Genomic DNA, 12145 nt, shown 5'->3' with positions numbered 1-12145 from the left:
AAAGCCACTCTCTCAACCTGGTCTGCCAGAGGAGGCGCACCAGGGACTACAACAACTCCTCGATCGTGCATGTGTGCTGGACGCCTTGAACGCGCCTCTGCTGGTGAGTTTATTTTAAAGACCCTCCAAAGCGTCTGCCCCCAAATGCACAGGCATCCACATTTGCACTGCACTCCCCCCGGTTGGACACAAGTGGAATCCAGCAGGAGTTCGGATTGCTACAAACCATTTAAACTGAACTCGTTCCGTTTTAAATACCGATAATATAGTTCTGTTATTAAATGTCTTTCTAATGGGGTAAGTGCAACGTCTCAAGTGCTCCCCGGATTTGATTTAACGTGTTGTGATTCTGACGCTCTCATCCACTTACATACTTACTATCTCACAGTGGAGTAATAGCTTGTACACCGTTGACAGCGAGTAGTCATCTTGCACTTGTTACTTAGTACGGCTCTATGTAAATGAGGCCGAGCGTGACATCACAGTTAGTGAAAGGTCGCCGAGCCTGTAGGTTGTCGTCACCTGATACGGAGAGCAGCCTTGGCACCGTGTTGGCCATGAACTTTTGCAGTGACACTCTTGCATGTCGGTCACATTGTGCCCCTTGACCTGAATCTATCCTTTTCCATCACCACCGCAAAAATTCTAACCCTTTACGTGTATTCAATAGAGCACGTGTCCAGGAAAATACTGGTGTAGTTTTCTAGATATTCATTACACAACCTTTATATTTAGTTTAAATCTAGCAATAAGATGTCAATAGATAAAGACTCCTGACATTTACAGCCTCTCAAACAGTTAATCTATGTATTTGTAAGTGCACTTGCTTATCAAACCGTATAGCTGGATTTTTAGCTTGCATTGCTTTCATATTTATTTGATAGTCTTATTTTGAGTTTTTAACCATGTTGTACCATGTCCTCATCATCTTACTCAAAACCTAATTTTCATTGATTCATGCATGTTATTCCTGCATACGGAGGTTTCTATTTTCACCTACCCCCTATCTCCGCCTACAACTCTGTACAAAAATAGGGTAAAACAAAAAAAAAGTCCCTAAGCAATTTGTCAGCAATAAAAACTATTTTAGGAATATGTGTTGTACTTCGAACAATATGTAAAGTCATGATCTGAATATGGTGTAGTTTAATATTAAATACCCTGAACCTTAAAAGCTTTTTGAAGCTCAGACTACTTAGGCCTTTAAGTGTTGAATCAGCATTTAATATTTACAAAATGTTGCGACTATATTTGGAAATGATATAAGTTTATAGCTGTTGGATAATCTAATTCCACTGAAATCATGTGCTTCATACGCAGGGCTCACCTTCATGGAAGATTCTTGCCCTGGTTCCCTTCTCCCCATGACGAATGCACTGCCTGGGCCAAACTTGCAACTACTACTGACAACTCGTGACACAGGCGGCCGGGGAGCCAAATGTAGACACAGGCGCTCAGATACGGGCTGAGAGGGAGGGGGGGGTCTACTGTAGCGTGCAGCGTATTTCTGTCGTTGTGGAAACGCACCTTGTGACTCTGAATGCTTGACGCGGTCTTGAGCCATGACCCCAGCAGCATTCCAGGGGAGGGATAAGATGAACGACGACCCAAAAACTAATGTAACAGTCATCATTTGCACACCTATAATTGGCAAAATTTACTTGTTTACTGATTATTAAAGATGTATTATTCAGGCTTAGTAACTAGATACATATTACCTTAATTTCCAAAGAGAATCACTTAATTAAAGCTCTAGTATGTAACCTTTAGCCAAAAAAATGTATTGGCTATTTATTGCATTGAGAAAAACTGAAAAAATGTCTCCCAACTGTGAGCGAGCTTGCATCTCCACAAACCTGACTCGAACTTGTCCTGGAGCTCCTTGTTTCCATGGAAATGGTGTTCCTTTGGCTATAATATTCCCCTGTATGGCAAATCCATCTCCATTGAGAATGATCAGATGATGCAAGTGACGTACCACCTCCAGAAAGTAACATACTGTTACTTTAAGTATTTACAAAGCGTGAATCATTCTGAATAAACTATTTGTTTATTAAGGTTTAGGTTCTATAAAGTTGTATCCATTTATGTTCTCGACAAATTTACTTTATTTATTCAAGAAATGCCTTTGTCAAATCTACTTCAATTTGAGTTTCAATATTTTGAAGTAACAGCAAGTTTGTTAGAACATACATTTGTATTATTTTTTCAATTACAAATGCATGTAAGCCATTCGAGTTACTTTACACACTACACACTTTATTGTGGCTGTAGTTGAAAGTGAAGAGGCCATGATGAGGCTAGAGTTTCAGTCAGCTGCATAGGGGCTTAGGCATGGGGGAGATTTGTGGTGGTGGTAAAGCTTGGGAAAGGACTTCTACTAGAGATAAAGTGTGAAGGAAGCCGGTGATGCAGGGGTCTAAAGTTTCCACGGATAAATCAGTCCATCTCTGTAAAGCACTTGTTAATGTTCAAGAATAAAAATGTGCACAGCTGTAAAAGTGTAACCTGGGGCATCGCTTCAACTGAATTCATTATATTTTAGAAGACATTTAAAGTTAGAACAATGCATCCCATAAAGTGTGTGTCAAACACTTTGTTCAGCCAAATGTGTAGATGCAAACCTCTGTTAAAGTGCCTATGACAGGTTGGACTACTAAATATTTATTTTTGTCATTTTTAATTATATTTCTTTAATTATCACTATACAACATGTATTGATACCATTAAATGAAGTGACACATCATAAAAACCTCATGTACTATATAGTGCCAAACCATTTAGTTTCTAGTTCAGAGGTAATGCTCTATTAAAGGTGCACTATGTAACTTTTCTGGTGGAGGATCTGCAACCTGCCTGTCTCCATGGAGATGTTACCTTGGCTGGAATGTTCCACAGTATGGCACACACACTTTTTTATTCCACATTTCAATTACAGTTAATGCTCAGAAATAAGCAGTTTGAGCAGGCTCTCCACAGATCTGACCTGTAACCTGGCCTTGTGGCATTACCATGCATTTACGTACAAGTTTAATGCCATACTGTGGAACAAGAGAATAAATAACATCTTGATGGAGACAAGGAAGTGGAAGACCCTAAACTAGAAAAGTTACATTATTGCGCCTTAAGTTTGTCCACAAAACCTATTCATTTCATTGATTTAGTTCATTAAATAGTTATTGTAGGTAAAATGCGTCATCAAAAGAGTTGCACCAAACTTATTTCCTGTATTATTTGTGACATGATCCTATGATACACGCCTCACTTTCCTTCACACTGATTGTTCCAGCGCTCTGGAACACCGGATGGAGTTTCAAGTCCCATGACCGAGCTGCCAGAGTGGAATTAGAAGGACTGTACTCTTCCCTCTCCCAACCCCCCACCATTTCTCTCACTCTCACACACACAGTTGGTTTTGAGAGGGGTATCAAGTCGGCATGCAGAACCAGACCCCCCCCCTGTCTCTCGCTCGCTCTCTTACACAGACACAGGCAGATGTCTGGCTGGTCTGCTGTCTAATGATATGACCTACTGTGCCCCTGCAAAACGAGACCATGAATGGGCTGGAAAAGTGGGGCCCTGAACAAGTGTCATCAGAGCATGACGTACTCTGCACCCATGAACGTGAATGAACAGTTTAGAGAGTGGTTGTGTGGGCTTAAAGCTTTAGCAGTTGTATGTTTAATAGTATTAACTGTTAAGTGATACATATTGGTAGTGAAGGGACCTGCTTTTCTTTTCCAGATGTCATTCTCAAGTTCATGATGTTCAAGTGACTCTAGAAGTTGGGGACAGTGCCTCTTTAAAATTGGTCTTCATCAGTTTAGATGTTTCAGTGAAATCTTAAGTGGTAAGGTTTTTTTTTAAAGCTTGAGTCATCAGAGGAGTTACTGTTTAAGTCAGTCTTTCACAAGTCCAGGTTTGTGAAAATGGACTAGTTAAGTTCAAGTACGAGCCCTGAAGAACTGTGATTCAACAGTTCTCCATCTCTTGACATTTATTGGATAAAGTTGGGTAATTGAGTTATCTATATAAAAGGTTGCCGTTTCTCACAAGTTTTGTAGAGCGTAAAGTGTCTATGTTCAGACAGGCTCAAACTCTCATGAGACAAACTGAGGCCAAATTGAAAAGGAAGTGAACTCATTCATCGACACTGACACACAGTGCACTCCACAGTTTTAGACCAAAGGTTTTGGAGTCTTGGATGCGTCAGAGCTGCGCTGGCTGCACCGTGAGCGTCGGGGTTCTGCCCTTGCCCTTGGTGGACGTGTGTTTAAGACAGGCAGGCAGCTGCTGGCGCCGGCTGGAGGAGATGCTTTAGAGGCAGGGGTCCATTCCGTAAATGGAGCCGTGTGGTTCTGATGGATCAGCACATCAGTTCCCCTCCTGCAGGGTCAAACAAATGGAGGCGAGCACTGAGTGAGTATCAGTCATGATGAAGGGAGTGAGTGAGGAGAAAACCTTCTATGAGAAGTCATCAGTCACTTTTAGAAAAAGTTGTGGCTCCAAACTGTTTTAAAGTGGATCTGGCAGGACAACTTCACCAGTGAACCCATGTCCAACTCACTTCATTCAAGCTGGAACACGCTGCCAAAGTGCAGAGCGGCATTCACTATTCACTGTTCAAACTCGATACCTAACTCACGTTTTCATCATTTTCATTTGGAGATAATTAGACCATTGACACATTAACAAATATTCAGAATGTGTAGTGTGTATGTCTATACTTTTACGTGAACATGGAAAATCATCTGACCTGCACCACCCCAGACGAAATGACACTGCTACAGTTCAAAGGATGTTTGAGCTCTTCCAAGCGCTTCTTCCGGACTTGCAAAATCTCAAAAGTCACAAGATGAAGGCATTTACTCGTCAATGATTGTCGCCTGGATTAGAGCGGTGATTCATTGGTTCCACTGAACTTTGGATTGTACCTTTGGATGAAAGCCTACTGTACATGTACAGTACATGTACAGTACATGTACTGCACATGCACTGCACATGTACATGTACAGTACATGTACAGTACATGTACAGTACATGTACTGCACATGCACTGCACATGTACATGTACAGTACATGTGCAGTACTGCACTGTACATTGTATCATCTGGACTCTGTTTTTAGAAAAAAAGAGTCATCCAAGAGTCATTCTCAATCTGCAAAAGAGTCTGGGAACCCAGTTTTTATATAGAGGCTTTAAGATGAAGGTGCACAGCGCTCTGTGGTCCTGAACTCGAGTGTCTTCTGTGCTGATAAAGCCTTTGTGCAGTGGCAGTTTAGTCTCTCTTATGTACCTCAATTTACAATTTCCTTCACTTCATTGAATAGAATAAACTATATTGCTCTGTTTATGTGTCAGCATTTTGTCCTTAGGGTGAAGCAGTTTTTGGGTTATAGTGTTGCCTCGTTTAAAATAAACAGGGATTTCATTAACAATATTTTAGTTAATGAAAGGAAAAATAAAATGTTATTACAAATTTTAAAAGTTATTAAATTCAACAAATTGTAAAACACTTTATCAGCTGATAGTAAATTTAAATGTCTCCATCTGTGTTATCTTGTTAATAGTCATGTTTGTTTTGGCCAGTTGTGTTATTGGCATGAGTTATTCCTGTGTCTTTTTATAATGTGTGATAAACATTCATTGTAAAACGTGTTGTAATTGAGTTGCCAAATGGGAATAGTTTTAATTAACTTTTTTAAACCAAAGTTATTGGTAGTAGCAAAACCAAATTTGTCTGTGGAAACATGTCTGCCAGGTTAAGGTTAGTTACCTTAAAGATGAATTGTATTTTAGATTGCTTGAAAAGAAAAAAAGAGTTAAGTTTTGAATTGGCAATGGATAATAAACGGTTATCGCAAAAGATAATGTATCACACTTAGATTTTTCTTCCAAGAATAAAAACAAATAAAAAAAAATCTCCATTTAGTCATTTATAGACAGTTGAAAACACATATTTTGATAATTGTGATTTTTCAGTTATTAATCAACTATTAAAAATCGTGTCATTTGAGAAGCAAAATTAAATCATTTTACTTCAATGTTTACTCTAAAGCATAATTATGTTTTTTTAAATGTCATAAAGTTGACCAAAAAGTTAAAGAATAGTAGTGTGTGTGACCTCCCAAACCAACCCGGGTCACCCACAGCAAAATTTCAAGATTCCACTCATGTTTAATTCGATTTGTTTTAGTAGTTTGGTGTTAGCTGACCCAATTTCACTAAAACATACAATTTTCAATGATTAAATACAGTGTGATAGATTCAACATTACATCTTTGTCAGGCAATGGGACTACAATATGTCTGTTTGGTCATGTTTTCAGTAATTATGAATTATAAGTCATGTTTTTTCCCCCCTCACAATAATCATAACACAAAATAGCGTGACATCCCTAGTTATTTGCTTTTTTGACCATTTCTTAGGCGCATTGTTTCACGTAAAAACACAAACGTCTGATTTGTCTGATTTGCCGTCACGTTGAACTCTATGACTCCTCCGCCCCTGAAGAGAACTCCACCGTACAGCTCCATCTCTCCGTCCACATTCTCCTCCGCCCGCCGCTAACCACTCTGTTACTCATGTTGCATCATAGGCCTCTTGTCCATATAAATCAGCCGGCCCATCTTTGAAACATATCTTTTAGCCAAAGCTGCCTCTTCATCACGCTCTTTTGACGCTCCGTTACTAACCATATTGATTACAATTATTTTCAGCCACACGGGCGGTGCTTTTTCCCCCCCGTCTTTTTTATTCTAATAAAACCATGACAGAAATGGATCTATGGTAATCACATTGCATCAGTGTCATTGCACCCTGTCCATTACTATAACCTATGCTAGCAGAGCGTATTCTCTCCATCTCTTCCCTCTCATTTTTTTTTTTCCATCTCCGTCTCCGGTCATACCTTAATTGTGCCGTTAGGAAAGCAAAATCTAATTCTGAAAAAAGCATCTACATGAGTTGGGCTATCTTTCGTTCCCATTCTCCTGTCTCCCATAGCTGCACATGCAAAGTTGGTGCGACTGTTGTGCCGGGAAAGCGAGCCGGGCCTATGGCTGGAGAAGCGAGATAGGAGCGAGGCAAGGCTTCTACCAATTCTTTATCTGAGCCAGGGCTAAACATCAATAACAAGAACACCAATATACCCCACCTCCACCTCCACCTCTCCTCCCGCTCTCCCCGCCCTCCACTGTGTCACCAAACACCTCCAGCTCCTCCACTTTTAATCTTTCAAAACAAAACAGCTGCAAAACTGCATCAAGCGGAAGACGTGATAAAGTGTTGTGTTAGTGGCCGAATTATACTTGTAATTATATGTTTCTGCACATCTTTTGGCATATTTATACAAAGCATTTTCTTGAGATAAAGGCTTCTTGAAAGTTTTTTTATTGATGTTGTTTTAATGTGTGTGTGTTTTAAATATACATTCTTAAAGCTGTGTATCTGATTTTTTTTTGAGTCTGTGTAATTCATCTCCTGCTCTCACAAACCTTTTTGCACATTGGTAAAATTGTCAATTATACATTTTCGGTCAGCTTTAAAACCGCTTTATTCAGATGCCAAAGTAAAACTAGGGCGGACCACCTAAGTGCAGCCAATCAGAGCGCTGCTTTTTCCCCCTCTGAATTCCAGGTTGACAAGAAGTGCTGCTTTTATATTACAATCTTTGTGGGAAAACACAAAATGAACACATTTATAAAAACAAAAAAGTCCTTCAGCTCTCAGTCAAAGTTTAAAAAAGTCAGTTATTTCTCACCTTTCTGTTGTTACCATCAATACTCTCCTCAGCTCTCACTTCAAGTTTTCAGTTAGACCAAAGTTCTTATAGGGCGTGGTCAATTTTAGCTCCCAGTACTTGAAAAAAACACTGCGTTGAATAGTATTATTTTTTTTAGCTTTTAGCATTCATTTTAAACTCCTCATTTATTTTGGTACACATTTTTCCTGTTCTGCTTTTTAACAGTAGCCAGACCTTTTCTTAAAGCATTCACCATCACTTTATAATCATGATTTTCATTTATAAACCAGCTCTAAAATCTCAAACCGACAACAATAGCTCTTTAAATCTGTTAAATACTTCTAGACCCTGTGCCACTTAAGAGCACCAGGTCTTGCTGTTACTTCACTGAATCAATAGAGCAGGCAAAATGGCTGCCCTAATCAACATTCCATTATTGCTATTTGCATATTTGATCCAGGATTTGTTCAGTGGATTATACATATTACCTGCATGATGTTTAATTGCCTTTGTAATAGACTCTGTGATTAAACAAGGACGTCTAGGCTCAGGCTGGTGAAAGAAAAGTGTGAAAATAAAAAAATAAATACAAATCTTATTAGAACACATCCTCCGGAAACGCATCAGAAGTGGGCGGTTTGAAATAAAGCAGAGATCCGAGCAGCGATAGCGGCGGCTGTTCAAAATTCATTCATTTGCCTGGTATTTGTTTAAGGAGATTGGAGAGGAGGCTGCGTGTTCCTTCAGCGCTCTTTCATACCTTATCATGTTTTGACAGATGAGGCAGGTGACGCACTCGGATGCGCACACGCGTGGGGAACTGTTGCGTTGTGACTGTGGGGGATCAGACGGAAAGTTGGAAGTTGTTGCCAAGTTTGGAGCAAGCTCGTGTGAATCTTTTAGTGAACAAATACAGAAGAAATGACGGAGAAATAAATAAATAAAAAACCTGTACAGCGCTCAAAGTGGATTCTGTTGAAAATATTGTGCATTTTCTCGAGTATTCTGCAGTGAAAGTACGTATTTAGAATGTTGTGGACTGGAAAAAAAGAGTGTTTTGTGGAAGTAATGGTCTTTTTTACGAAGGCGTGATGGATGAAAGATGGAAAAATAGGACGGCAAATGTTCGAGTTCAAACGCGGAAGTAGCCATTTTGCTAACAACACAAAACCGCTCAAATGTACAAGTTTTTAACCATGCAAATTAGCTTATATTTGCATCTTTTTATCATCCGGATCCCACAGCCCACTGCAGCAGAGGCTGAAGAAGGAAAACATCCTCTCCAGAACACAAACTAACATTCACTGTGTGTGTGGGCGATGTCTCGTTAACAGCAGCGTTTGTGCCAAAGCGCAACTTGAGTTTTGACGCAAATTCTGCAGTGACTCAAGCTGAGCAATCGCAGGTGGGTTAAGGGTTCAAAAATGTCACATGGTTCTTTTTCAACAATAAAAACATGTAAATGAGAATCTGGTTGTTACGATGAAATGCTCGGATGAAGAGGCACGGCTGATCGTTTCTGCCTTCAGTTTCTATCATGAAACTGTTTTAGATCAATATTGTAGCTAACAATGACCTCAATGTTAAATATGAATCTACGTTTGATAGAATTTCATACTAAATACCTGAAAAAGCATACTATGTCTTCTATAAGCAATATAAACATCTAATTGAGGAAATGCAAGACAGATCATTAAGGCGAGACACTGAAGACAATGCTCTTGCTTTTTAGTTTTAGTTTTTTGGTCACTTTGCTCTCTCAACTTATGGTTTTTCATGTTGGAACAACAAAATTGTCCAATCTGCTCCTAATTAGATTTTGTTTCATAGAATCCACTCTCGCGGAGATTGTAACATCAAAGGCCGTGTTCTCAAATGCATTTTCCCCCTACAGAGACATACATATCTCCTCTGGAATTATCACCTACACTCACCAAACTTTAAAATCTTGTACTTAACAGGATTTTGTCAGAAGATACAGAGGGATTTGTTATCTAATGGTGAGCCTGATTTATTAAATAATTAAGTTATGAAAAATGTGCATTTTGGGGCCAATTTTCAGTAAAAAACTAAATCTCAAAATCTCCTCCATACATGTTTTGTAACTAATATGTGTATAAAATAAATTTAAGCTTGATTTTGTCCCTTTTTCAGATTTAAATGTCCCAAATATGTGCAGTTTCATCAGTTTTATACATAAAATTCCATGACATAATGAAAAAAAGTATGATTTTTTTTTCTTTCATACTGTATATGTACGTAAACTTCTCCTGTAGGTCACTTAATACCAGCACATAGTGGACCAGAAAAGTATATTTGTGATACGACCAGTGCACTAGTAAAGCAGTTGAAATACAGCATTTTCACAAATTCATAATTTTTTTCTTATACTTGGACTGAAAATTACCATTATACTTTCTTTTTACTCGATTAAAGCAGGAAATACGAGCAGCTGCTTTACAATATTCCACATACAACTTGCCTTTTGCATTTTATAGATTGTACTGTATATTCTCTTCTATTTACTTTTCATCTAACACACCAATCATTAAGCGAAATCCAAAAAACAGACGATCCCTTTGAGTAACTGTTAGGCCTCGTCTCACTCAAGTATACGACTCAGAACACATGCACAGCTACAGTTTCACAGCTCGGGATCATTCCAGGTTTTGTGTACATGCAATCAAATATCCTGCCTGGTATGCATTCTTCGAGTACATCCAGTCTTTTCTCGTTTTACCCACTCACGACAGTATATTCGGGAACAGGATGCGCGCTGGCTGATCGTCTGTTGTGGCATTTTCCATTGAAACGTGAGGTCAAAGTCCCCCCACCGTTAGCGGCCACTCACCTGTTCTCATTAATAAGGAAATTAATGTTGCATTCTGTTTCAATTAACCTTCGCCGACGACGAGAGAGGGACCGGGAGGGAGGCCCGGGCACCCGCCGAGGTCAAGGTAATTGAATCAAAGGTACAGCCGTGACAAGGCCGCGGGGTTGTTGCCGCGGCGTTGGGGGTGCGACTGCTGTTACCCCGTCGTTAGGGCCGAGGTGGAGGCGTGTCAAGAGTGCGCGGCGGGCGTGTCGCGGCGATGACAGTTGTTCTTAAAGATCTTCTGATAAACGGGCGAGAAGCTGGGCAGAAGCAGGGCAAGAAGCAGGGCAAGAAGCAGGGCAGAAGCAGGGCAGAAGCAGGGCAAGAAGCAGGGCAAGAAGCAGGGCAGAAGCAGGGCAGAAGCAGGGCAGAAGCAGGGCAAGAAGCGGGGCAGAAGCAGGGCAAGAAGCAGGGCAAGAAGCAGGGCAAGAAGCAGGGCAGAAGCAGGGCAAGAAGCAGGGCAAGAAGCAGGGCAGAAGCAGGGCAAGAAGCAGGGCAGAAGCAGGGCAGAAGCAGGGCAGAAGCAGGGCAAGAAGCAGGGCAAGAAGCAGGGCAAGAAGCAGGGCAAGAAGCAGGGCAGAAGCAGGGCAGAAGCAGGGCAAGAAGCAGGGCAAGAAGCAGGGCAAGAAGCGGGGCAGAAGCAGGGCAAGAAGCGGGGCAGAAGCGGGGCAGAAGCAGGGCAAGAAGCAGGGCAAGAAGCGGGGCAGAAGCGGGGCAGAAGCGGGGCAGAAGCGGGGCAGAAGCAGGGCAAGAAGCAGGGCAAGAAGCAGGGCAAGAAGCAGGGCAGAAGCAGGGCAAGAAGCAGGGCAGAAGCAGGGCAGAAGCAGGGCAAGAAGCAGGGCAGAAGCAGGGCAGAAGCAGGGCAGAAGCAGGGCAAGAAGAAGGGCAAGAAGCAGGGCAAGAAGCAGGGCAAGAAGCGGGGCAGAAGCAGGGCAAGAAGCAGGGCAGAAGCAGGGCAGAAGCAGGGCAGAAGCAGGGCAAGAAGAAGGGCAGAAGCAGGGCAAGAAGCAGGGCAAGAAGCAGGGCAAGAAGAAGGGCAGAAGCAGGGCAGCGCGGTAATGTCAAAAATTATAATCACGTTTGTTTGGCTCATTATTGAAATTGCAATTATTTCAAGCAATTACTCCTATAATGTTAGAATTAACCTGTAGAGAGAGAATAGTGAATATATATTGTATTAGAAATGATTAAAAATGTCTTTGCGCCAGGTTTTGCATGTCAGAACCAGTGCACTTAAAATGATGAAATGAAGCAAATTAATTGTGTTTTTGTGATTGCATAGTACAATAATGATAATTGAAATCGGGGTTGTACATATATATATATATATATATATATATATATATATATATATATATATATATATATATATATATATATATATATATATATTATGATTAATTGCAGCGACCTATCTGAGTGAAAGTATTGTTGTTGTTGTTGTTGTTGTGGGTAAAGACTATTGAGTGAATAAATAAGTTTAGATTTTGTCGTAATCTTTATAATACGGTGAATACATAATTAT

This window comes from Eucyclogobius newberryi, unplaced genomic scaffold, assembly GCF_026437365.1.
Source record: "Eucyclogobius newberryi isolate DKJ021-1_F unplaced genomic scaffold, fEucNew1.0.hap1 SCAF_22, whole genome shotgun sequence".
Taxonomy (NCBI): domain Eukaryota; kingdom Metazoa; phylum Chordata; class Actinopteri; order Gobiiformes; family Gobiidae; genus Eucyclogobius; species Eucyclogobius newberryi.
This window is presented reverse-complemented; position numbering follows the sequence as displayed.